The sequence below is a fragment of the Pongo abelii genome, chromosome 10, assembly GCF_028885655.2.
Source record: "Pongo abelii isolate AG06213 chromosome 10, NHGRI_mPonAbe1-v2.0_pri, whole genome shotgun sequence".
Taxonomy (NCBI): Eukaryota; Metazoa; Chordata; class Mammalia; order Primates; family Hominidae; genus Pongo; species Pongo abelii.
The window spans coordinates 12,851,100-12,874,112 of NC_071995.2; the positions used below are offsets into that span (position 1 = coordinate 12,851,100).

The 23,013-nt window shown below is 38.8% G+C and overlaps 1 protein-coding gene across 7 annotated transcripts in view; it reads right to left on the minus strand.

The window, feature by feature from the left end:
• Window positions 1–23,013, minus strand: part of LRP6 (LDL receptor related protein 6) — a 152,059-nt gene that overhangs the window by 88,323 nt on the left and 40,723 nt on the right. The gene's annotated exons all lie outside the window — the stretch shown is intronic.

A 23,013-nucleotide genomic window follows, 5' to 3' on the forward strand; every position in this document is an offset into this window, starting at 1 on the left:
TCACCCGAGGTCAGGAGTTCAAGACCAGCCTGGCCAACATGGTGAAACCCCATCTCTACTAAAAATACAAAAAAAAAAAAAAGTTAGCCGGGAGTGGTGGTGAGCGCCTGTTATCCCAGCTACTCGGGAGGCTGAGGCAGGAGAATTGCTTGAACCTGGGAGGCGGAGGTTGCAGTGAGCTGAGATCGCACCATTGCACTCTAGCCTGGACAACAAGACTCCGTCTCAAAAAAGAAAAAAAAATAGAAAAATTCTTTAATGTATTATACTTCATTTAAAAGCATATTTTCAAAAGTTAATGAGGGGCCAGGAGCGGTGACTCACACTTGTAATCCTAGCACTTTGGGAGGCCGAGGCGGGTGGATCACTTCAGGTCAGGAGTTCAAGACCAGCCTGTCCAACATGGTGAAACCCCATCTCTACTAAAAATACAAAAATTAGTCAGGTGTAGTGGCAGGTGCCTGTAATCCCAGCTACTCAGGAGGCTGAGGCAAGAGAATTGCTTGAAACCAGGAGGTGGACGTTGCAGTGTGCTGAGATTGTGTGCCACTGCACTTCAGCCTGGGCAACAGAATAAGACTCTGTCTCAAAAAAAAAAAAAAAAAGGTAATGAGGGTGCTGTGAAACAGATCAGGCACTTAATAAATGTGTTGAAACCCGAACGAAATTCAGGTATAAGTTTTACTCAAATAATCGGTGGAATGGTAATACTGAAATGAATCTACTTAGGCATATTGATGTCTCCACTATTTCATATGAACTGCTTACTCAAAGAAATGATGAGGAGAATATCATGTAGGGGAATAAATACACCTTCTACATACAAGGCACTGTGCTAATGGCTTTACATACATTATCTTACTTAAGCCTTAAGCAACCCTACAAAATATTATTTGTTCATCACCACATTTTGATGAGAAAACTGAGAAATGTAAGCACATCACTCAAAGTCACGTTGCTAATAAATGAAGAACAGAAATTCAAACCTACATCTCTTAAATTCTAAAGCCCATCTGTATGTCATAGGTCAGAGCCTTGATTTTTAAGGAAGAGAAAGCAAAATGCTCCCTAGATTGGGGACAATAGTTGGATACTACCCAGAATGAGCGGTATGGACTAGATTAATATAGGATAAAACTGTGGCCATGAGCTGTGTAACAATGTGGTCAACAACAGACTATATATAAAATGGTGGTCCTATAAAACTACAATACTGTATTGTTACTATACCTTTTCTATGTTTAGATACACAAATACTTACCATGGTGTTATGACTGCCACCACATTCAGTATCATAGCATGCTGTACAGGTTCGTAGCCTAGGAGCAATAAGCTATCTTATATAGCCCAGGTGTATAGTAGGCTGTACCATCTAGGTTTGTGTAACACACACACTATGTTCACACAATGATGAAATCACTCAACATTTCTCAGAACATGTCCCTATTGTTAAGTGACACATGACTATATAGGAAGGGAGACCAGACCATGTTAGAATTTTTCATTTTGGCCAGGTGCAGTGGCTCATGCCTGTAATCCTAGCACTTTGGGAGGCCGAGGCGGGCAGATCACGAGGTCAGGAGATCGAGACCATCCTGGCTAACACGGTGAAACCCCGTCTCTATTAAAACACAAAAAAATTAGCCAGGCATGGTGGCAGACGCCTATAGTCCCAGCTACTCGGGAGGCTGAGGCAGGAGAATGGTGTGAACCCGGGACGCAGAGCTTGCAGTGAGCAGAGATAGCGCCACTGCATTCCAGCCTGGGCAACAGAGCAAGACTCCATCTCAAAAAAAAAAAAAAAGAATTTTTAATTTTTATTCTGAGAACAACACGAAGGCACTTTAAGACTTTTAAAATTAAAGGTGATGGCCAGGTACGGTGACTCATGCTGTAATCCTAGCACTTTAGGAGGTCAAGGCAGGAGGATTGTCTGAGTCCAGGAGTTCAAGAACAGCCTGGGCAACACAGCAAGATGCTGTCTCTATTTTTTAAAATGAAAAAATCATAATAAAATAAAATTGGAGGTGAAATGACAGGCTTTGTGTTTTCAGGAGGGAGAAAAAAATGCCTGTGGTTTGGGAAAAAACTAGAGGAAAACTAAAAAAAGTCCTGAGGCCAGGTCTTCCAAGAGGCTCTGTGAGTTCAGCAAATTCTCTCCCCTAAGCAATAAAAAAAAAAGACAAGGTCAAATCTAACCACCAAAGCCTCCAAAAACTGATCAAAGGTCATACAACAAAATGAGAAGCATTTATTCAAGAAAAATATACTGCATCTCAATAAGAACTGTGGTATTTTAGCTAGGGGCTATTCCTATCCCCATCTATACTGCCAGGTTTGTGGCATAAACATTCTACTGTGGGCAAACATGGCAGGCCATAAAGAGTGGTAGTTACCTTTCCCTGCAAGAGGGGACTGACCTTATTTGGAATGAGGCATGGAAAAATCTGTACCCAGGAATGTTGTTAAAAACAAGAGTGGGCTGGGCGCAGTGGCTCATGCCTGTAATCCCAGCACTTTGGGAGGCCAAGGCAGGGAGATCACAAGGTCAAGAGGTCGAGACCATCCTGGCCAACATGGTAAAACCCTGTCTCTATTAAAAATACAAAAATTAGCTGGGCATGGTGGTGTGCACCTGTAGTCCCAGCTAATCAGGAGGCTGAGGCAGGGGAGGCTGAGGCAGTGGAATCGCTTGAACCTGGGAGGCAGAGGATGCAGTGAGCCAAGATCGCACCACTGCACTTTTGAGATTCCATCAAAAAATAAAAAATAAAATAATAATAATAATAATAATAATGCTTTCAGTGTCAGGCATCACGAGGGCCATTATCTAAGTAACTCTGGTAGGGGCAAGCAACAAAACGGCAAACTAGCCAGAAATCTAACAGGAAGATCCTAGGAAAAAGACTGCCAAGAAGAGCCTTAAGTGGATATTCATGCTTAGTAGTCAGGAAGCCTGTGTGCGTGTATAAGACTACACCAGAAAGAACATTTGCAGGCTAGTCTCTGGCTGAACATGGGTCAAATTTGAAATTGCCTACAATTTTAAGACATTCTCCAAATCATAAACAGGTCCACAGGAAAATGGGGTAACACTAACTTGCTGGTGTTTAGGAACAACCTTTAAGCAATCATTAGCTGACCACTAAGATAAGAGTGACACAGAGGCAATCCCCAGAAAGCCAGGCATAAGAAATATTTTAAAAGGAAAACAGACATCAGAAGTAATCCAGGAAAGTCATTAAACAAACACACACAACAATGGCAACAAGCCCAGGGTGGGGTCAGAATCCAGAATCCATAGTCAATATAATATATTCATACAATGGAATACTATTCAGCAACATAAAAGAACTACTTATCAATGTCAAGGATGACTTTTTAAAATTATGTTGAACAAAAGAAACCACACATAAAAGAGTACCTACTACGTGATCCCATTATATGAAGCTACGGATGTAAAATCAAAAAGACTAGTCTATGGTGATAAAAACCAGATTCACAGTTACTGGGGAGGAGTAAGGGATTGACTGTAAAGGGGCTTAAGGCACCTTCTGGAGTGGAGTAATGAACGTTTTGTCTTAGGTGTATTTATCAAAGCCCATTAAACAATCAACAAAAAAAATATGAATTTTTTGCATGTAAATTCTAACTCAGTAAAGTTGCTTAAAACATGAATAAGAAACATAGACTATTTTAAGAAGTTAATTCAAATGTAACTTTTCTTAGAAACCTTTCCCAGCTTACTAAGGCAAAGTTATTCCCTCTTATGAGCTCTTGGCAGGTTTTGTTATACTATAGTACTTATCAGAGTTTGTAGATAAACTATAAAGAACTCAAAGGTAAAGACTAGGTGTTACTACCACATCACAATGACTGGCACATTGCATGTTTTTTTTTTTTTTTTTTTAATAAAGATGAATCCAGACCTTGTGCTTTCCGTTTTCAATTTCTCCTCTCACCCCCAACTCAGTGCACACTGAAATGGGTAAAGGAAGACACATGAGATGCTACAAGAAGAGAAAGAAGTATAAAAGGTTAATAACCTAAGCATAGGGACAGCCAGAAACAGTGAAATGGTTTTGTGTGCATATGTCTATTATAATATATGAACTAGATTTCTCCTCAGGATATCTTTAATACACAAATCAATTGATATTTCCATCTTGATAGAGTAATATAGTTAAAAACAAGTCCACAGCACAATTCATTAGCCACCTCTCATCTTCTATTAATACATAAAATGAAAACTACCAGTATCTTTAAACAAACAAGTGTAGAGAAATAAGAAGTTATTGTCACTGCAATATCTACTAATCTATACTCTGAGCTGTGTATGCAACATGCATTACTTGAGATTACGTGATACAAAGTTTGAAATGTTGCCATCACAGGCTGGGCTGACCAGAAGCAATCTGCACACTATAAAGATGGAAAATGCAATAAGAGCTATTGTCTTTCTTGTACAATATAATTTAGGTAGGTTTCCTAACTGTAACTAATCTAAGCATTTAACTTTGTAACTCAGTGTCTAGTTTATGGTGAAATAAAATGTTGCAAATGAGTGAGTCAACCTAACAAGATTTTAGTAATGAATAAAAGTATTTGCATGCCACTATGTACCAAAGCTAATGGATAATCCCTTCATTATTCAACCCTAAAAAATAAATCAAGTCATGTTTTTTCAAGGATAAGACCCAGATAAAGATTCCAACTACAATAAGTGAAACTAAGGCATTTGTCAGATGAGAACTTGATGAAAATTAGCATTTTTAAATAGATTACAGATGTGCCTTCATTTGCGCAAATATTTAAAATATAAAGGAATAAATTTCATCTATAAATACTAAACATTTTCATTAACTTTTAAATTAAAAAGTTCATTACAAATGTAACCGAAAAAGCGATTAGGACACAGAAAATTTTTAAAAAGTATTTTTTAAGTTACCAATATATTATTCAATTTTCTTAAGGTTTTGAACACCTATTAAAGCAGTGAGCACCTGTTAGGAGCTAAGCACCATGCCTGATACAGGGAATATGAAAATAAGCAAGGCAAAACTATTGCCCTTACGAAATTCGCAATGTAGACAAGGAGTGGCAAGTATACTGAGGAAGGTATTAACAGGAGGCTCTGAGAGTATAGAGAAGTGACACCCAATCAAGTCAATGAATGTAAGAGTTGTCAATAAAATATACCAGAGAAAGTATGTATTTTACTTAGGCAGTTGCCAAAACGGGAAATAGTGTTCCAGGAAGAGGACATAGCATATGAAGTCATGATATATTCAATAAACAGCAAGAAGATCCATAGAGCTGCAGCATATTGTGAGGTACATTAGCAATGAAAGAAATCCCATGTGTATTATTTTACTGTACTAAGAAACTTGGACTCCAGTGACAATAACATTGAGGGACTGGCTAGAGGAAGAAGAAACTAGAAAAAGCCAGAAAACTGAAATATTCCAAATAAGAACTCATGAAGGCAACAGAAGTTGAGGACTGGATCAATATGAAAGAGGAACGAGAAAGGATAAGACTAGGATGGCTCCCAAGATTTGCAAATGTGAATGTGTGTGTATTGGTGTCATTCAACGTAATACGGAATTGGATGTGGTTTGGGAGAGCAAGATGATGAGTTCAAATATGGATGAATTGAAGCATCCTCACTTCATTGTTTTTCCTTCTGTATCCAGACCACCAGTCAATAGAATAACAGGAAAATCAGTGTAAAAATAAGTGAAAGTTGGTTAGAAAAGGTAAATAAAGTAAAAAGCATATTAATAGTCAAAGAAGTTGGTCTACAGTAACAGGGCAAAATAAATCACAATTAGGAGTTGCATATGAAACTAAGTCAATCCAGAAGTGTTGAGCCATGCTAATTCTAAGAACATTAATGTGACAGATGTAAGTAACTCTGAAAGGACCTATAAAAAGCCACAGGTCCTCAAAAACATTTTGTTGCCATCATATTTATTTTGGGGGAAACTTCAAAAATCACATACATCATTAATCAAATTGAAAATGCAGCCAGTGAAAACAGTTCTGATTTTAATGTGAAAAAGATAAGTGTTGTGTAAAATTCACACCCTTCCTGTTACTAACCCCTGAACTTGATTCCTGACCCCATGTTCCTGTCTTACTCTGGATAGTAGATTAGGCTTTAAGTGAAGAGGAGTTTGAAGAATTTACAGATTTCTGCTTCCTAATAGAAGTGAAAAGAAAAAAAGAATTGTGAAGAAATTGGACCTACTTCTGCACTTCCCCTCTACTTGATCATGTGTTGGTATCATATTTTAAAAACAAGTAGAAATTAATAAAAGAGGCTAGTGAAAGCATTCATGTTAGCAGGTTGGTTTCTGTGGTTGTTTTTACAGAGAATATACAGTAACCAGATAAAAGAGTCCAGGCTGGGTGCGGTGGCTCACACCTGTAATCCCAGCACTTCGGGAGGCCAAGATGGGCGGATAATGAGGTCAGCAGTTTGAGACCAGCCTGGCCAACATGGTAAAACCCCAAACCCCATCTTGACTAAAAATACAAAAATTAGTTGGGCGTGGTGGCGGGCACCTGTAATCCCAGCTACTCAAGAGGCTGAGGCAGGAGAATCGCTTGAACCTGGGAGGTGGAGGTTGCAATGAGCCGAGATCGTGCCACTGCACTCCAGTCTGGGCGACAGAGCAACACTCCGTCTCAAAAAAAGAGAGTCTGGAATGGAATTAGATAGACATGGTTTGGGATGGTAAGATGATGAGTTCAAATACGGATGAACTGAAGCATCCTAACCTCACTGTTTTTCCTTCTGCATCCAAAGTAGGGATGGCTTTGTCATCCCATGTTTTTACCTGTCCCTCAATAGGGATAATAATTCTACTTAATTACTTGCTTGTGACCGTATCCATCATCATGAAATTCTGAATGTATAAACTGGTTGCCCTGGAGAAAATAAGAACCTCATGAACAGCCTTAAGCACCCAGTCTAGTCGATTAATTTAAAAAAGTTAGTGGACATAATGCAAAGAATATATTTAATTCAGAAATAACATTGGTAAACCACTACTAGAAGATAAAGATTATAACCTGAAAGCGGGTAACAGATTACATCAATTTAATTCCCAACTATCATCAAAGAAAATGCTAACTCTAGTAATTTTTCAAAATTGCTGTTATATGTCATTCCTCTTTCCAAAGAATCAAAGGTGACGCATTTTGAGCGCCTCTAAGTTTAATAAAAATGAAATATTAACCGTCAGGAATGCCCCCTTCAAGCACACTCTCCTCTGTGCTCCTGCACGTTATTCTGATACTATGCTCCAGGTACAAACTACATCTCTGTACATTTCAAATACAGTATTAGGACTGTTTACCCATATGTTTTCCACCACTCTAGATTCCAGGTCCTTGAAAACAAGGACTTTGTTTTATTTTTTGTTGTATCCCCTATCTTAAAACAATCTAGCATAATGCTAAGTACACAGTCAGCACTCAAATATTTACTAATGGTCTGCACTCACCTGCTCATGGGACCTCTTGTATCTGTCTTATTACCAAGGCCATATCCTTGAAAAATACAGGTAACATTTCATTTTAATGATTACCATTATTATTCTACTATGCTCCAGTTATGAGCTGCTTGCTTTTCTTTGAATGCACAAAAGCATGAAGAGAGCCTGGCACATAATATTTCTACTGATTAAAAATTATTACCCACTTCCACACCTTGTCCCTCTAGCCAACAACTGCTCAGCTAACAAGCACCACCCTAAAATAGTGCCTCCCCACTGCCCCCCGCCAAGTAAAAAGTGAATACTCTCTCCTTTGTGTCCCCACCATACAGATTTCCATAGCAATACTTATCAAGTTTTACTGGTTTATTCATGATTCTATATTATCAGTCTCTTTATATATTTTGCAACTAGTTTGTCTCAAAAGGTATACTAGAATATCCTGTCACTCAAATCTGGAAGCTATATATGCTTCACTGACTTTTTCACTAAATGGTCTCATAGAATTTTATTTTTTTTTAATCTAAATTTATTTCAGTCATGCTTTATGAGAACTTCAACTACCTTTCTAATAAATACATCAAAATTAGTTTCTGAGGAAAATTTTGTCCTTGACTTTGAGAATTCTTGGTCTTGAGAATTAGAACTTATCCAGCTCACCTCACCTGCTTTAACTGAATTGCACTTTGCCCAGATGCTGCAGGGACAAATGCCAAAGAAATGTGTCACTGTGGATATTATAAAGATGTTGTTGAACATATTTTTCATTATATCATATAGCAGCTTCTTTAGAGGACTAATGGGAAGAAACTGGTTTCATCATCTGGAGTAAAGATTTTTTTCAATGAACAGCTTTCATCTAAAGGACATTAACTCATACCTGATACTTTCTTCCCTAAGGAATTTGGCTTAAAATCAAATGTGTGTGGAAGTATATGGGAATTAATGACATATGTTTTGGTATACATATTTTCACTCCTGGTCTCATCTTACATTTATACTCTTATATTCCCATCTCAATTTTAAAATTTTATTTTAAAAAATTAATACATTTATTTATTTTGCATCACTTCTTTATATCTTCCTAAAACATCTTAAATCCTTTTAGAGACAAAGTAGGAAAAACATTTACTATTTTTTTCAGTTTAGCTATTGGGGATTAAACATTTTTCTTATTAATTTGTATGCACTTTTTATATATCAAGGTTAACTCTATGTCTATTATTAATATATCTGTTACAAATATTTTTCTTTGTCTTTTTTTGCTTGAATCAAAATTTGGTTGAATCAATATTTTTCTTTGCAATTTCTTTCATTGCTTTCATGCTTAAAAAGCCTTCTCTCTTCAAAGATTAAACATTCACATTTTCATCTGATGTTTAAGTTTTCACTTAAAAATTTTTATCCATCTAAAATGTATCTGAAGTATGACATGAGATACTGATATAAACTGATTTTTTCTTTCCTAACAGTAAATTCTTCTAGTATGAAGTCCCTTCCCTCTTGATTCCCACTCCTTTTATCACGTTATAAATTGTAACGTACAATTTATAATATATATTTATATATATTCATATATATGAATATATATATTTATATATATAGGAAAATAGATTATTTTCCTAATCTATTTGTTTAATATCTATTTTTTACACCAATAATGTCTCATAGATTTAATATTAGCTCTATTAATACCAATCTTGGATAATCAAGTGACCATAGTTTTAATTTTCATCTGCAAAATGAATACTTCACTAGTTGATGTAAGGATTACAATAAGACACTTTATATAAAAGAAAAGTATCTTTCCTACTGGCTTTGACCCTTCTGCTCTGATCTGTTTGCAGGACAGTTCTTCACATTTATCATCTTCTCTTAGACTTTTACCATTACCCACCCCATGGGGTCTTTTAGTAATCTAAACTCCCTGCTAATACCTATTTTATAACAGTAACCAACCAAGAAGCCAAGTAGCACCCCACTCTCAAAACACATTTTCAAAAATATGTCATAAGTAAAAGAATATTTATTGGATGCAGGTGTATTACAAGAGAAAATTTAGGACAAAATAGCATTTACTCAACAAGAAAAAGGAAATTTTCCTTTATTCTTTAACAAAACATCTTAGTTAATATTTACAAGCACTGGATACAAATACTTCCTTTATGTTAAACCTAACACCCCCTTACACAGTAAAGATAAGCTTCCTTTTCATAACAGGTGAATACAATGTGCCATTCAAAGGCCCAGTCAGCTTACTAAAAATTCATTCTTCAGATATCTCATAAATCAACTATGTTATATAGTAAGAATCTGAAGTCTTTAATCATCATAAACACATTCCTGCAAAATAAATACATAAGCTTAATTCTTAAAAGGCAAAAGCTTAAAATTCATGATCTGATTTGTAAAATATGCTAAGACTGATCTTTTGGTTGCATTTATTTGAAATTTCTAAGTCATGTGAGAACTTCCTTTTTCCTTGAACTATCAGCCTATTTCTGTAAGCAAGCATAGAAAAAAATAGTTTTCCTGGTTGGGGGAATATGGAATGAGTTTTCTCCATTTGAAACCAACCCATTAGTTCCCTAGATAGGTTTTGGGTAAACATAGAAGTTGACCCTTCTGGTCTTAAAGCTTGAATCTTACATTTGTTTTACCAGAGTTCCTTCCTCAGAAATGACCTTCAGGCTGCTCAAAGTATCAAAGAACTGAAACTCACCAGATCACCACATCCAGACAGACAATAAGATGCTAGACAATTCATTCATCATGATTGCTTCCTTGGCCCACCTTAGTTCCTGTTTCTTTTACATTTCTTCCCTGCTATATGAACCCTTCGTTTTAGTCACTCAGGGAGAGTGGATTTATCTTCCTGGCTGCAGCACCCAGTTCAAGCCTTCTTCCTTGGCAATACTTGTTGTCTCAGTCACTGGCTTTCTCTGCAGTGAGCAGCATGACCTAGACCAAACCCCTGGTGTTTCGGTAACTCATTTTTATTTGCAGTTTCTGACATCCTTACAAATAAACATAAAGTTAACATTTTTACAAACACTTCCTAATAAGGAAAAGTTTGAGGAGGGAAGGACATCACAAGGAAATAAATATCACAGGTTCTCCCACTGATCCCTGAGATTTGAGGGTACAGCAAACTGTGCAGAAATAATGAAAAAAACGGTAATAAAAATAGTCTGATAAAAACAGTACTGTTGTTTACCATTACTAATGGCCTTAATCAGTAAGGGCTAAGATTATTTTATTTTATTTTATTTTTGAGACGGAGTTTCGCTCTTGTTGCCCAAGCTGGAGGGCAATAGCGCGATCTTGGCTCACTGCAACCTCTGCCTCCAGAGTTCAAGCAACCCTCCTGCCTCAGCCTCACATGTTGGCCAGGCTGGTCTCAAACTTCTGACCTCAGGTGATCCGCCCGCCTCAGCCTCCCAAAGTGCTGGGATTATAGGCGTGAGCCACCGCACCTGGCCAAGGACTAAGATTTAAGATTTCAGTAGACAGTGTTTTCAGGTATTAAAGATTAGAGTTTTCTTTTAAGAATCTATTTGTGGCCAGGCATGGTGGCTCATGCCTGTAATCCCAACACTTTGGGAGGCCAAGGTGGGAGGATCACCTGAGGTCAGGAGTTCGAGACCAGCCTGGCTAACATGGTGAAACCCCATCTCTACTAAAAATACAAAAATTAGCCAGGAATGGTGGCGAGCACCTGTAATCCCAGCTACTTGGGAAGTTGAGGCAGGAGAATCACTTGAACCCAGAAGGCAGAGGTTGCAGTGAGCCAAGATGGGGCCACTGTACTCTAGCCTGGGCGACAAGAGGGAAACTCTGTCTCAAAAAAAAAAAAGAATCTGTTTGTGTGACAGACTAATGTATCTGCCTAATTGCTTCATCTTTTTCAAAATCTTCAAAGCAGTTATGGTCTTCTACACCTCTCCTCTGGTCCTATTCGCTGAAACAGCCTTTTACTTCACTTTCTTCTGTCTTCATTAAATCCACCCACAGACACACAAAAACAGGGAGAAGAGAGAAAGATTTGGAGACCTCTCTATCTATCATAAGCCAAAATCTATTAGATTTCTGAATGTCCTGGATCTTCCAGCACATTTCAAAGTGACTTTGTTACCCACAATGGCCATGATGCAACATTGTTTTATAATGATTTAAATTTGAAGTTTTAAAAAATGATAATAATATAGCCAATTATACTTTTTATTCAGCTGAAAAATATGAGGGCCTGAAAACAATGTAAATAGTATTTGAGAAGAGAAGACAAATCCAAGAGCTACTTAGAAGGCATAATAAACAAGAATTGGTAACTGACTGAATGTGAGGAGTGAGGAGGTGGGGGGCTAGAATGACTCAGGATTTTTAGTTTCTGCAACTGTTAGGTAGAATGACAGTTGTTCACAAATTCTGATATTTTGTTACAGGGTTTTCTTGGATGTGGTCTTCTCTCTGTACTTAAAATTTAAAAAAAAAAAAAAGCCTTGTTAAAGATTGTTTTCTCAAGCCCCAATAAAACTAATGGATAATCCAAACAGCCTCTTTCCAGACTTCCCATCCCCTACCCTTAAGGCCATTTTCCATAATACTCTGAAATCAATGATTATATTACCACCACATCCCCTCCCACACAGCCTCCCCCTCCCTCCCCCTGCCCCTGCAATCTGGGATTATGTAATTTCCTTACTTTCAGCATGAATCCCAAACTTCTTAGCATGACATATAAGAGCCTTTCTAATTTGTTTCTCTGCTTTTGGTTCCTCATTTCTCATGGCTCTAGTATCCTGCCTATTGCTACCAGACTGCCTTTCATAAAATCCAGTATCATGTAAACACAAATCTTTTATGACTGGGGTCCCCAACCTCCAGGCCAGAGACCACTACCGGTTCATGGCCTTTTAGGAACCAGGTCACACAGCAGGAGGTGAGCAACAGGCAAGTGAGCAAAGCTTCATCTGTATTTACAGCTGCTCCCTATCGTTCATATTACCACCTGAGCTCCGCCTCTGTCAGATCAGTGGAGGTATTAGATCCTCATAGGAGCATAAACCCTACTGTGAACTGTGCATTGCGAGGGATCTAGGTTGCATGCTCCTTATTAGAATCTAATGCCTTATGATCTGTCACTGTTTCCCATCACCCCTAGATAAGACCATCTAGTTGCAGGAAAAAAACTCAGGGCTCCTACTGATTTTACATTACAGTGAGTTATATAATTATTTCATTATACATCACAATGTAATAATAATAGAAATAAGGTACATAATAAAGGTAATGTGCTTAAGTCATACCGAAACCATCCCTCCAGCCCAGTCCGTGGAAAAACTGTCTTCCACGAAACTAGTCCCTGGTGCCAAAAAGGTAAGGAACCACTGCTTTATGAGACACTCTTAGCTTTAAAAGCTATAGGGACTCAGATTTCCCTATTGCTAAGCGTACTACAAAGCCACAGTAATCAAGATAGTGTGATACTAGTATAAGGACAGACATCTAGAAGAATGAAAAAGAAATGAAAATCCAAAAATAAACCCTTATATTTATGGTCGACTGACTTTCAATGAGGATGTGAAGACAGTTCAGTGGGGAAAAATAGTCTGTTCAACAAATGGTGCTGGGATAACTGGATATCCACATGCAAAACAATGAAGCTGGACCTCTAAAGGACACACAGAAATTAATTCAAAAAGGATAAAGACCTGATTGTAAAAGCTAAGACCATAAAACTCTTAGAAGACAACAAGTAAATATTCATGATCCAGAATTAAAAGAATGGTTTCGCAGATATAACACTAAAACCATAAGCAACAAAAGAAAAAAACAGATCAGACTTCATCCCAAAACTCCATTATATGTGTGTTTCAAAAGATACCACAAAGAAAGTGAAAAGGCAACCCACAGAACAAGAAATCAGTATTTGCAAATCATGTATCTGACAAAGGTCTGGTTTCCAGAATATATAAAGAGCTCTTAGAACTCAATGATAAAAGGACTTACCAGGCATAGTGGTTCACACCTGTAGTCCCAGTGAATGGGGAGGCCAAAGTGGGAGGACCACTTGAGTCCAGGAGTTCAAGACCAGCCTGGGCAACACAGTGAGAACCCCCATCTTTACCAAAAAAATTTAAAAATTTGCCTGGTGTGGTGTCACCCACCTACAGTCCCAGCTACTCAGGAGGCTAAAATGGGAGAACTGCTTGAGCCCAGGGAGTTGAGGCTGCAATGAGCCATGATCATGCCACTGCATTCCAGGCTGGGGAACAGACCAAGACCCTCTCTCAATAATAATAATAATAATAATACAATACAATTTTAAAATAGGTATTTCACAAATCAAGATTTACAAGTGGTCAAAGCACAGAACATGTTCAACATCAGTCAGTAAGGAAATGTAAATCAAAACCTCAATAAGATATGCCTATACACCCACTAGGATGGTTATAACTTTTTAAAAAAGGAGAGAGGGCCAGGCACAGAGGCTCACACCTGTAATCCCAGCTACTAAGAAGGCTGAGAAGGGAGGATCACTTGAGCCCAGGTGTTTGAGGCTGCACTAAGCTATGACCATGCCACTGTACTCCAACCCAAATGACAGAGCAATACCCCCATCTCTTTAAAAAACAAAAAACCAGAAAGAGACAAAGAATAACAAATATTGCAGGAAATAGAGAAACTGAAACCCTCATACACTGCTGGTGGAAATATAAAAATGGTAGAGCAAGTTTAAAAAACAATGTGGGGCTGGGTGTGGTTGCTCACGCCTGTAATCCCAGCACTTTGGGAGGCCGAGGCGGGGGGATCACTTGAGGTCAGGAGTTTGAGACCAGCCTGGCCAGCATGGTGAAACCCTGTCTCTACTAAAAATACAAAAATTAGCCAGGAGTGGTGGTGGGCACCTGTAATCCCAGCTACTCAGGAGGCTGACGCAGGAGAATTGCTTGAACCCGGGTGGCGGAGGTTGCAGTGAGCCAAGATTGCACCATTGCACTCCAGCCTGGGCCACAAGAGCGAAACTCCATCTTAAAAAAACCCCACAATTTGGTATTTCATTAAAAAAAACTTAAACAGAGTTACCATATGACCCAGCAATTCCACTCCTAGATACCCATGAAAATTAAGAACATCTGTCTACACAAAAACCTGTACACGAATGTTCATAGCAAAATCATTCATAACAGCCAAAACATGTAAACAAAGTGTCCATCAATTGATGAATGAATTAACAAAATGTGGTACTTCTATACAGAATTCAGCCATCAAAAGGAATGAAGTAATGGCACATGCTACAACATGAAAGAACCTTGAAACCAGGCACAAACGGCTACATATTGAATGATTCCACGTATATGAATTGTCCAAAATAGGCAAATCTATAATGACAGGAAGCAGATTCATGGTTGCCAGGAGCTAGGAGAAGGGGACGATGAGGAGAGACTGTTAGTGGGTTTATTCAGAGTTTAATTACGGGGTGATGAAAATACTCTGAAATTAGACAGTGGTGAGGGCTGTAGCACTTCATGACTATACTTAAAAATCACTGAATTGTATATATCCAAAAAAAATGAATTTTATGGCATGTGAATTATATCCAAATTTTTTAAGCTATAGGAACTCCAGAGGAGGCAAATTCAAACTCTAAACCAGATATGTAAGGACCACTACCAAATGATCAACCCCAAAAACCACATGACCACAACATATGAATCCTATTCTCTAATCAATTACTGGCCTCCATACATAACTTCTTTATTATCTCAATAAAGGTAATAAGGGTAACTTTTCTTCCTTTGAAATGCCTTTCCCTTTTCTCATTCCAGAGCCTATAGGTCAGTTCAAAGTCATTACCATAAAGAAAGCTTCTCTAATCAATTCACTTTCAATTCTTTATTAATTCATTCAGCAACTGGATCTCATTACTCTAACTCTTTTACTTATGTGCTTCCTTAGGGTTATCTTGTGATTGTTTCATATATGTATTCCTCTCTCCCAAGTAAGTTTTAAGTGTGAGTAAAGACAGAGTAAAAATAATTAAAGGAAATACCTGATTTATCACGGATCTGCTATTTTCTAGCTTCAGGCAAGTCACTTAAAATAGATGGGCTTTGATTTTGTAATCTGGAAAGCAGCAGCCAGATATTGATATATTTGAAGTATTTCCTTAATTCTTTAATAAAATAAAGGAGGCTGGGTGCGGTGGCTCACGCCTGTAATCCCAGCACTTTGGGAGGCTGAGGCAGGCAGGTCACGAGGTCAGGAGCTCGAGACCAGCCTGATAAACATGGTGAAACTCCGTCTCTACTAAAAATACAAAAATTAGCCAGGCATGGTGGCACACGCCTGTAATCCCAGCTACTCAGGAGGCTGAGGCAGGAGAATCACTTGAACCCGGGAGGCAGAGGTTGCAGCGAGCCGAGATCGCACCACTGCACTCCAGCCTGAGCAACAGAGCAAGGCTCCATCTCGAATAAAATAAAATAAAATAACAACAGATTACTTGTAACTTCAGTTACAAATTTTATACTCTTAACTGTCTACCCCTTTTTGGTTTTTGTTTGTTTGTTTTTTGAAACAGTCTCACTCTGTCACCCAGGCTGGAGTGCAGTGGCACCATCTCGGCTCACTGCAACCTCCACCACCCGGGTTCAAATGATTCTCCTGCTTCAGCCTCCCAAGTAGCTGGGACTATAGGCGCCCGCCACCACGCCTGGCTAATTTTTGTACTTTTAGTAGAGATGGGGTTTCCCATTTTGGCCAGGATGGTATCGGTCTCTTGACCTCATGATCCGCCCGCCTCAGCCTCTCAAAGTGCTGGGATTACAGGTGTGAGCCACCCAGTCAGGCCAACTGTCCTCCACTTTTATATCTACCATTGCACCTCATTCATTTTTCAACATTAGAAAGGGGAAAAAATACAAACAAGACTCAAATCACAGCAAAGATATCCACAAATCCTGTAACCATTCCCTTTCATTCACAAAATGTTCTTTCATGGATATATGGCACTGGAGGGGGCTACCCAGCTTTATTGAATCCACTTTCCTATGTTTGGAGAATTCTTCACTTTATAAGGCAGAATCTTGCCCTAAAACTAAAGAAACTGAAAACCAGGTATTTGCTTTCCACATCTCTCTCCTAACTGGGACAGGGTTACGTGTAAGTCCTGAGCTTTTCCAGTCAGACAAACCAATCCCAACTTTGAAAAACTGAATCAACAAAAGGAGGAGGATGTAGAGGTCAAAGAAGAAGCAGCAACAGAAGCAAGCCCTGTAAGCAATCCATTCTGGTGAGGTTGAAGGCAATAGCAACAGCTAATTTACTCCAGTTTGAATTAATTAATTCTTCCAGCTGGGCACAGTGGTTCACGCCTGTAATCCCAGCACTTTGGGAGGCTGAGGCAGGCGGATCACCTGAGGTCAGGAGTTTGAGACCAGTCAGGCCAACATGGTGAAACCCTGTCTCTACTAAAAATACAAAAAATTAACCGGGTGTGGTGGTGCATGCCTGCAGTCCCAGCTACTAGGGAGGCTGAGGCAGGAGGATCACCTGAACCCAGGAGGCAGAGGTTGCAGTGAGCTGAGATTGTGCCACTACATTCCAGCCTGGGCAATAGAGCGACAACCTGTCTCAAAAAAAAAAAAAAAAAATTCTTCCTTCATCCAGTTTTAAAAGGGAACACTGACAACAGTTTTAGGAGTATCTGTCACCTTATGTCAGAGCAAGTACAAATAGTGTGAACGTGTCACCTAACAGTGATGCCTTCACTGGACCAGCTCTGCAGTACAGTACATAGCATTGTTCCTGCACAAGACTGGTTCTTCTACCCTTTAGGAAATTCTATAAGTAGCCCAATATCCTCTTTAATCACAAAGCCATTTACGATTAAAGTAGAGGGATTTCTATTATTTAAGACTATGAACACTAACGCATATTTTTCTTATTTTTTGAGACAGGGTCTCACTCCATCACCCAGGCTGGAATGCGGTGGTACAATCTCAGCTCACTGCAACCTCCACCTCCTGGGCTCAAGCGATCCTCCCACCTCGGCCTCCTGAGTAAATGGGAGCATAGTTGTGCGCCACCACACCCGGTTAATTTTTTCTATTTTTAGTAGACAAAGGGTTTCACCACATTGCCCAGGCTGGTCTCAAACTCCTGAGCTAAAGTGATCCACCCACTTCAGTCTCCCGAAGTGCTGGGATTACAGGCATGAGCCACCACGCCCAGCCTAACACATATTCTTAGATCACAATGGCATCCCAAAGCATCACTTTAAAGTTTAGATAAAGTAACTTCAACCCTTGCTCTGACAAAGTTTCGTATCTTAGAACTCCCTACCTTCTATACAAGTGGCATGTTTGCGAAGTCTCACAGTTCTTCCCACAATCCACTATGACCCCTCTCTCCTTAAGAACCAATGTCAATATTCGTGAGACTGGTTAGCAGAAAACTGTCAGCTAAATCACATCCTGACCCTTCTTTCTGTACACACATTTAAAACAACATCTTGATGCCAACTAATATAAAAGGAACCATTTATTACAGATGCAAAAGCCAACTTAACATTAAACTTTTGTATTTATATCACCATAAACAATAAAGTGTAAGAGAAAACCCAATTGAACAAGTTTGGTTTACCCATGCCTTCATAACTTCAAAACCCAATAATCATCAATACATAATGATCACAAGATAACCAGTTCTTGAATATTAAGAAACTAGAATTGTTGCTTTAGCATGTTTCTTAGACTGTGCACCTCCCCCTCTTCCCTCTCTGACACACACACACAAAATAACAGCATCAACAGCATCAGCAACATCATGAAATACCTACAGCAAAAAATTTCAACCCTGGCAGTACTTGAGAATGACCTAAGAAACTTATTTAAAAATATCCATTATGTGGGTTCTTTCATCAGAGATTCTGATTCAATTGGTCTGGGCTCGAACTCAGGAATCAGTATTTTTTTAACAGCTTCCCAAGGAATTCTAATGCACTCACACAAGGCTTAGAACCAGTGAAGAGGAACATAATGTTCTCAAGCACCTGTTTATCCATAGCATTCTATTCTTGCACAGCTGGTGTTAATGTATTTAACTCATTAACCACTGACCCCAAATATTAGCTAATCATTAAGCCCCAGTTGGTACTCGCCTGTGTGGAGGTTACCACATAGTCTGGGAGGATGATTTAAAATATTTTATTTTGGTGTTGGACTGTGTCATCTATAATTTTGGCTTCAGAGAACAGAGTAAAATATGACTTGAGATTTAATTGGTGGTTTTTCTGAATTGATCTAGGAGTGATTTGCTAAATGCTTTATGTACTTATACCCTTCCACTGTGCAAGACCATAGAGAGGAACAAAGCAACAACTAAAATTCCTTCTCACACAATGGCTTTCCACATTTCCTTCAAAAGCTCTACAAATTGAGAAGGGGGATTTGAAAAGTTCACAAGTACTGCTTAAATTTTACTAAGCAGTAAATTTTACTAAGTAAAAATACACACATCTGTGAGAATAAAAGTAGATTTTTCAAATTTCCTCTATAACCTTTCAAGCTTTTGGCACCCAATTTTATATATTTATAGCGATAACCTTCTATATATATAAAGAAAGATTACGGTGGGGTGTGGTGGCTCACGCCTGTAATCCCAGCACTTTGGGAGGTCGAGGCAGGCGGATCACCTGAGGTGAGGAGTTCAAGACCAGCCTGACCAACATGGTGAAACCCCATCTCTACTAAAAATACAAAAAAATTAGCCAGTCGTCGTGGTGGGTGCCTGTAATCCCAACTACTCGGTAGGCTGAGGCAGGAGAATCGCTTGAACCCAGGAGGCGGAGGTTGCAGTGAGCCAAGATCGCTCCATTGCACTCCAGCCTAGGCGACAGAGCAAGACTTCGTCTCAAAAAAAAAAAAAAAAAAGAAAGAAAGAAAGATTCCATTCTTGCAGGGGAAACATTCCAAGACCCGCAGTGGATGCCTGAAACTTCAGAGTACCAAACCCTATATATACTATGTTTTTTCCTATATATACATACTTATGACTAAAGTGTGGTCCATGAACCAACCAATCAAGCTCCACCCTAGATCTACAGAATCGGAATCTGCACTGTAGTAAGAGAATAAAACCAAAATATTATCTTTCCTTACATTAGTCTTTGTAACGTCGGAAAATACATAGTAAATGTATAGTAATAAAAGTTATATATACAATCCTAAAAACAACACTAACGAATATTTCCAGGATAAGTATATAAAGCATTCAGCAAATCACTCCTAGATCAATTCAGAAAAACCACCAATTAAATCTCAATCATATTTTACTCTATTCTCTGAAGCCAAAATTATAGATGACACAGTCCAACACCAAAATAAAATATTTCAAATCATCCTCCCAGACTACGTGGTAACATCCACAAAGGCCATTAGTTAAGAATAATAACAATTATAAAGATGCTCCAAGGATTTTAAGAAATACCTCCCTAATTATTTCACTCAAGTTCTTCATTTCATCAGAAAAAAAAAAAAAAAAAAAAGAGGACCTAAGACCTGAATTTTCCCAAACCATTTAGATGCATGTGATGGTCATTTATCTGAGCCTCCCAGAATGACTGGGAAATGAACATCCTACAAGTCTTGCCACAAACCAAGTGTTTAACAGAAAATTAGGTACGAGTATTAGCTACACTGAAACCCTGTTGCTGTGTTTCCCCTTGGGAATGATGGCTAAGGTAGAACCACGCCACACATATTTAAACAATAATTTACATAAAATTACAAATACTGTAAAATACAACCACTACTCTTATGATGAAGGAATCTGCACTTGTTTATATCAATACAATCTTTCATCTTGAGGGTCATTCAACAATATGACTGGTAATACATAGGTATGGGCCTAGGACCCTCCCCCAGTCTGTGAGATCTGACAAATCCTACAGTATTTTTTAAATCAAATGCTAAAAATATTAATTACACTTTTCTACTACTCCTATCTTAATTTTTAATGTGTCTAAACTCCAAGGCTGAGATTATTTTTCATTGTTTTAAGGCTAATCAACTAACCTTATTTAAAGTGTACACTGTATATATTAAGCTAAACATGGACTAAACACTGATGTCTCCAATTCTAATCCTTTAACTGTTTAACTCTAGTATACATTACTAGAGGTATCAGAATTGCAGTATCAGAATTGTTAACTATACCTTTATATGAAGCAATATTATCAACTAATGTACACTACAAGTAGAGAATATGTGCAGTGCTTTTTGCCTTTAGTATTACAGGCACTACGCATCTCCAAAATTAATTAGATCAACAGTTTTCCCCCATCACCCACTTCAATGAGGTTGTTTTATACATCTCTAATACAATTAGATTCTTCAGTCTCAATCTGCATTCCATCCTGGAATCCCCCAGCCTCCTAAAAGATGATGTTTTAAAATTTGTATTCTTTAAGGTCCACGCTTTCTGCTATAAAGTGCTATGGGTTTTGACATCTGTGTAGTATGCTTTTTTCCTATGTTTCTCATCTTCTACATATATAACATCTTACAAACAATTTTACCACGATTCTTCAAACAAACATACATACTTCCACAGTCATCTTCAATTCTACTAAACAGAGTGCAGAGTCTACATGCTTGCAGGCTTATCTCCATGCACATACCACCTTTTTTTTTTCCCACAATCTCTAGGAGACTCATTTCAGAAAACTTCACTTTCAGATTACTAACAGTTGTCTGCTCATGATTAGGCTTCAAAAGAAAAATGTTAAATTTATTTATATAAAAAACAGATTTCATATCCTTATTTTACAACCAAGTTCTCTATCACTTATGTGTCTATCAAAAATAAATTAATGAAAGCTTGAAAACAGTTATGAATTCATTATACTGCTTTCACAACCACTTCAAACTTCCTATATATAAACTGATACAATATGGGTTCACTTACCCAGCTCAGTCTCACTATAAGGATTTTTAAACAAAATCAGTCCAGTCCACTGAACAGTATCAGCTTACTGCAGGTATACTGTCTTTCATAATAAATAACAGTATCAGTAGCGCAATACCAACACACAGGGAACTAGACTAAGACCAAGGATATAAATAAGGTAAGAACATACCTATTCCCTGGATCCCAAATTAAAACCTTCTGAATGGCCGGGGGCGGTGGCTCACACCTGTAATCCCAGCACTTTAGGAGGCCCAGGCAGGCGGATCACCTGAGGTCGAGAGTTCTAGACCAGCCTGACCAACATGGTGAAACCCCATCTCTACTAAAAATACAAAAAGTAGCCGGTTGTGGTGGCAGGCACCTGTAATCCCAGCTACTTGGGAGGCTGAGGCAGGCGAATCGCTTGAACCCAGTGGGTGAAGGATGGGAGGATGCAGTGAGCCAAAATCACGCCACTGCACTCCAGCCTGGGCGATAAAGCAAGACTCCATCTGGCTGGGGTAGGCGCGGGGGGGAAGAAGCTTGGAAATCGTTACTCTATCCTAATAGTGAGTAAAAAGCTAAACGACAACAACAGCAAAGATCAACAACTCTTCTTAGATCCATCAGAGAAGTAAGGTTACAGGGCAAACCACTGCCCCCACAATTGGATAGACAGACAAGGTGATACAAAGGATCATAATTTATCAAAGCAGAAATCCACGGACAAAAACTTCTCTACAGGAGCCAGCACCCGAGTAGGAAAACCTAAATTGAGATTGATGACTTGCGGGAGGCTTAGTATGGACAAATCTGAAAGTTAAAAAGTCTAGGCACACTTTTTTCAGTTTTACCTCCAGGAGCTCTACCAGGTTCTCACAGTAAAGATCCAAGCCAGTGCAATGCCTCACTCCTGTAATCCCAGCACTTTGAGGGGCCGAGGTAGGTGGATCACTTGAGGTCAGGAGTTTGAGACCAGCTGGACCAACATAGTAAAACCCCATCTCTATTAAAAATACAAAAATTAGCTAGACATGGTGGAGGACACCTGTAATCCCAGCTACTCAGGAGGCAGAAGCAAGAGAATCGCTTGAACCCGGGAGGCAGAGGTGGCACTGAGCCGAGATCACACCATTGCACTCCAACCTAGGCGACAGAGCAAGACTGTGTCTCAAAAAAAAAGAGAGACCCGAGAAAAATACCCACTGCTGCCTGTGCAAGGAGAATTCTTGTAAAGCTATAGTTCTGGTAAGGTCTACCCTCAAGAAAATCCATCTTACTACAGCCTAACCAACCTGGGGGAAGGAAAATACCCAGCTCCACCTCCCTCTCAACGTCTACACAGAAGAGAAATACTTAACTCCAGCCTCCTCTAACCATTCTGTCCCACCTAAGGGGATGAAAAGAACTGAGAAGCACTTGTGAAGCTCACAGCCCAGGGCAATGGCTGACTAAAGAACTGAAATATAGTCATTGAACTGTAGAATATTTTTTCTCTCCCCACAGCTTACCATCACATTACAAAAGGCCTATATATCACAATTCCTTTTATCTG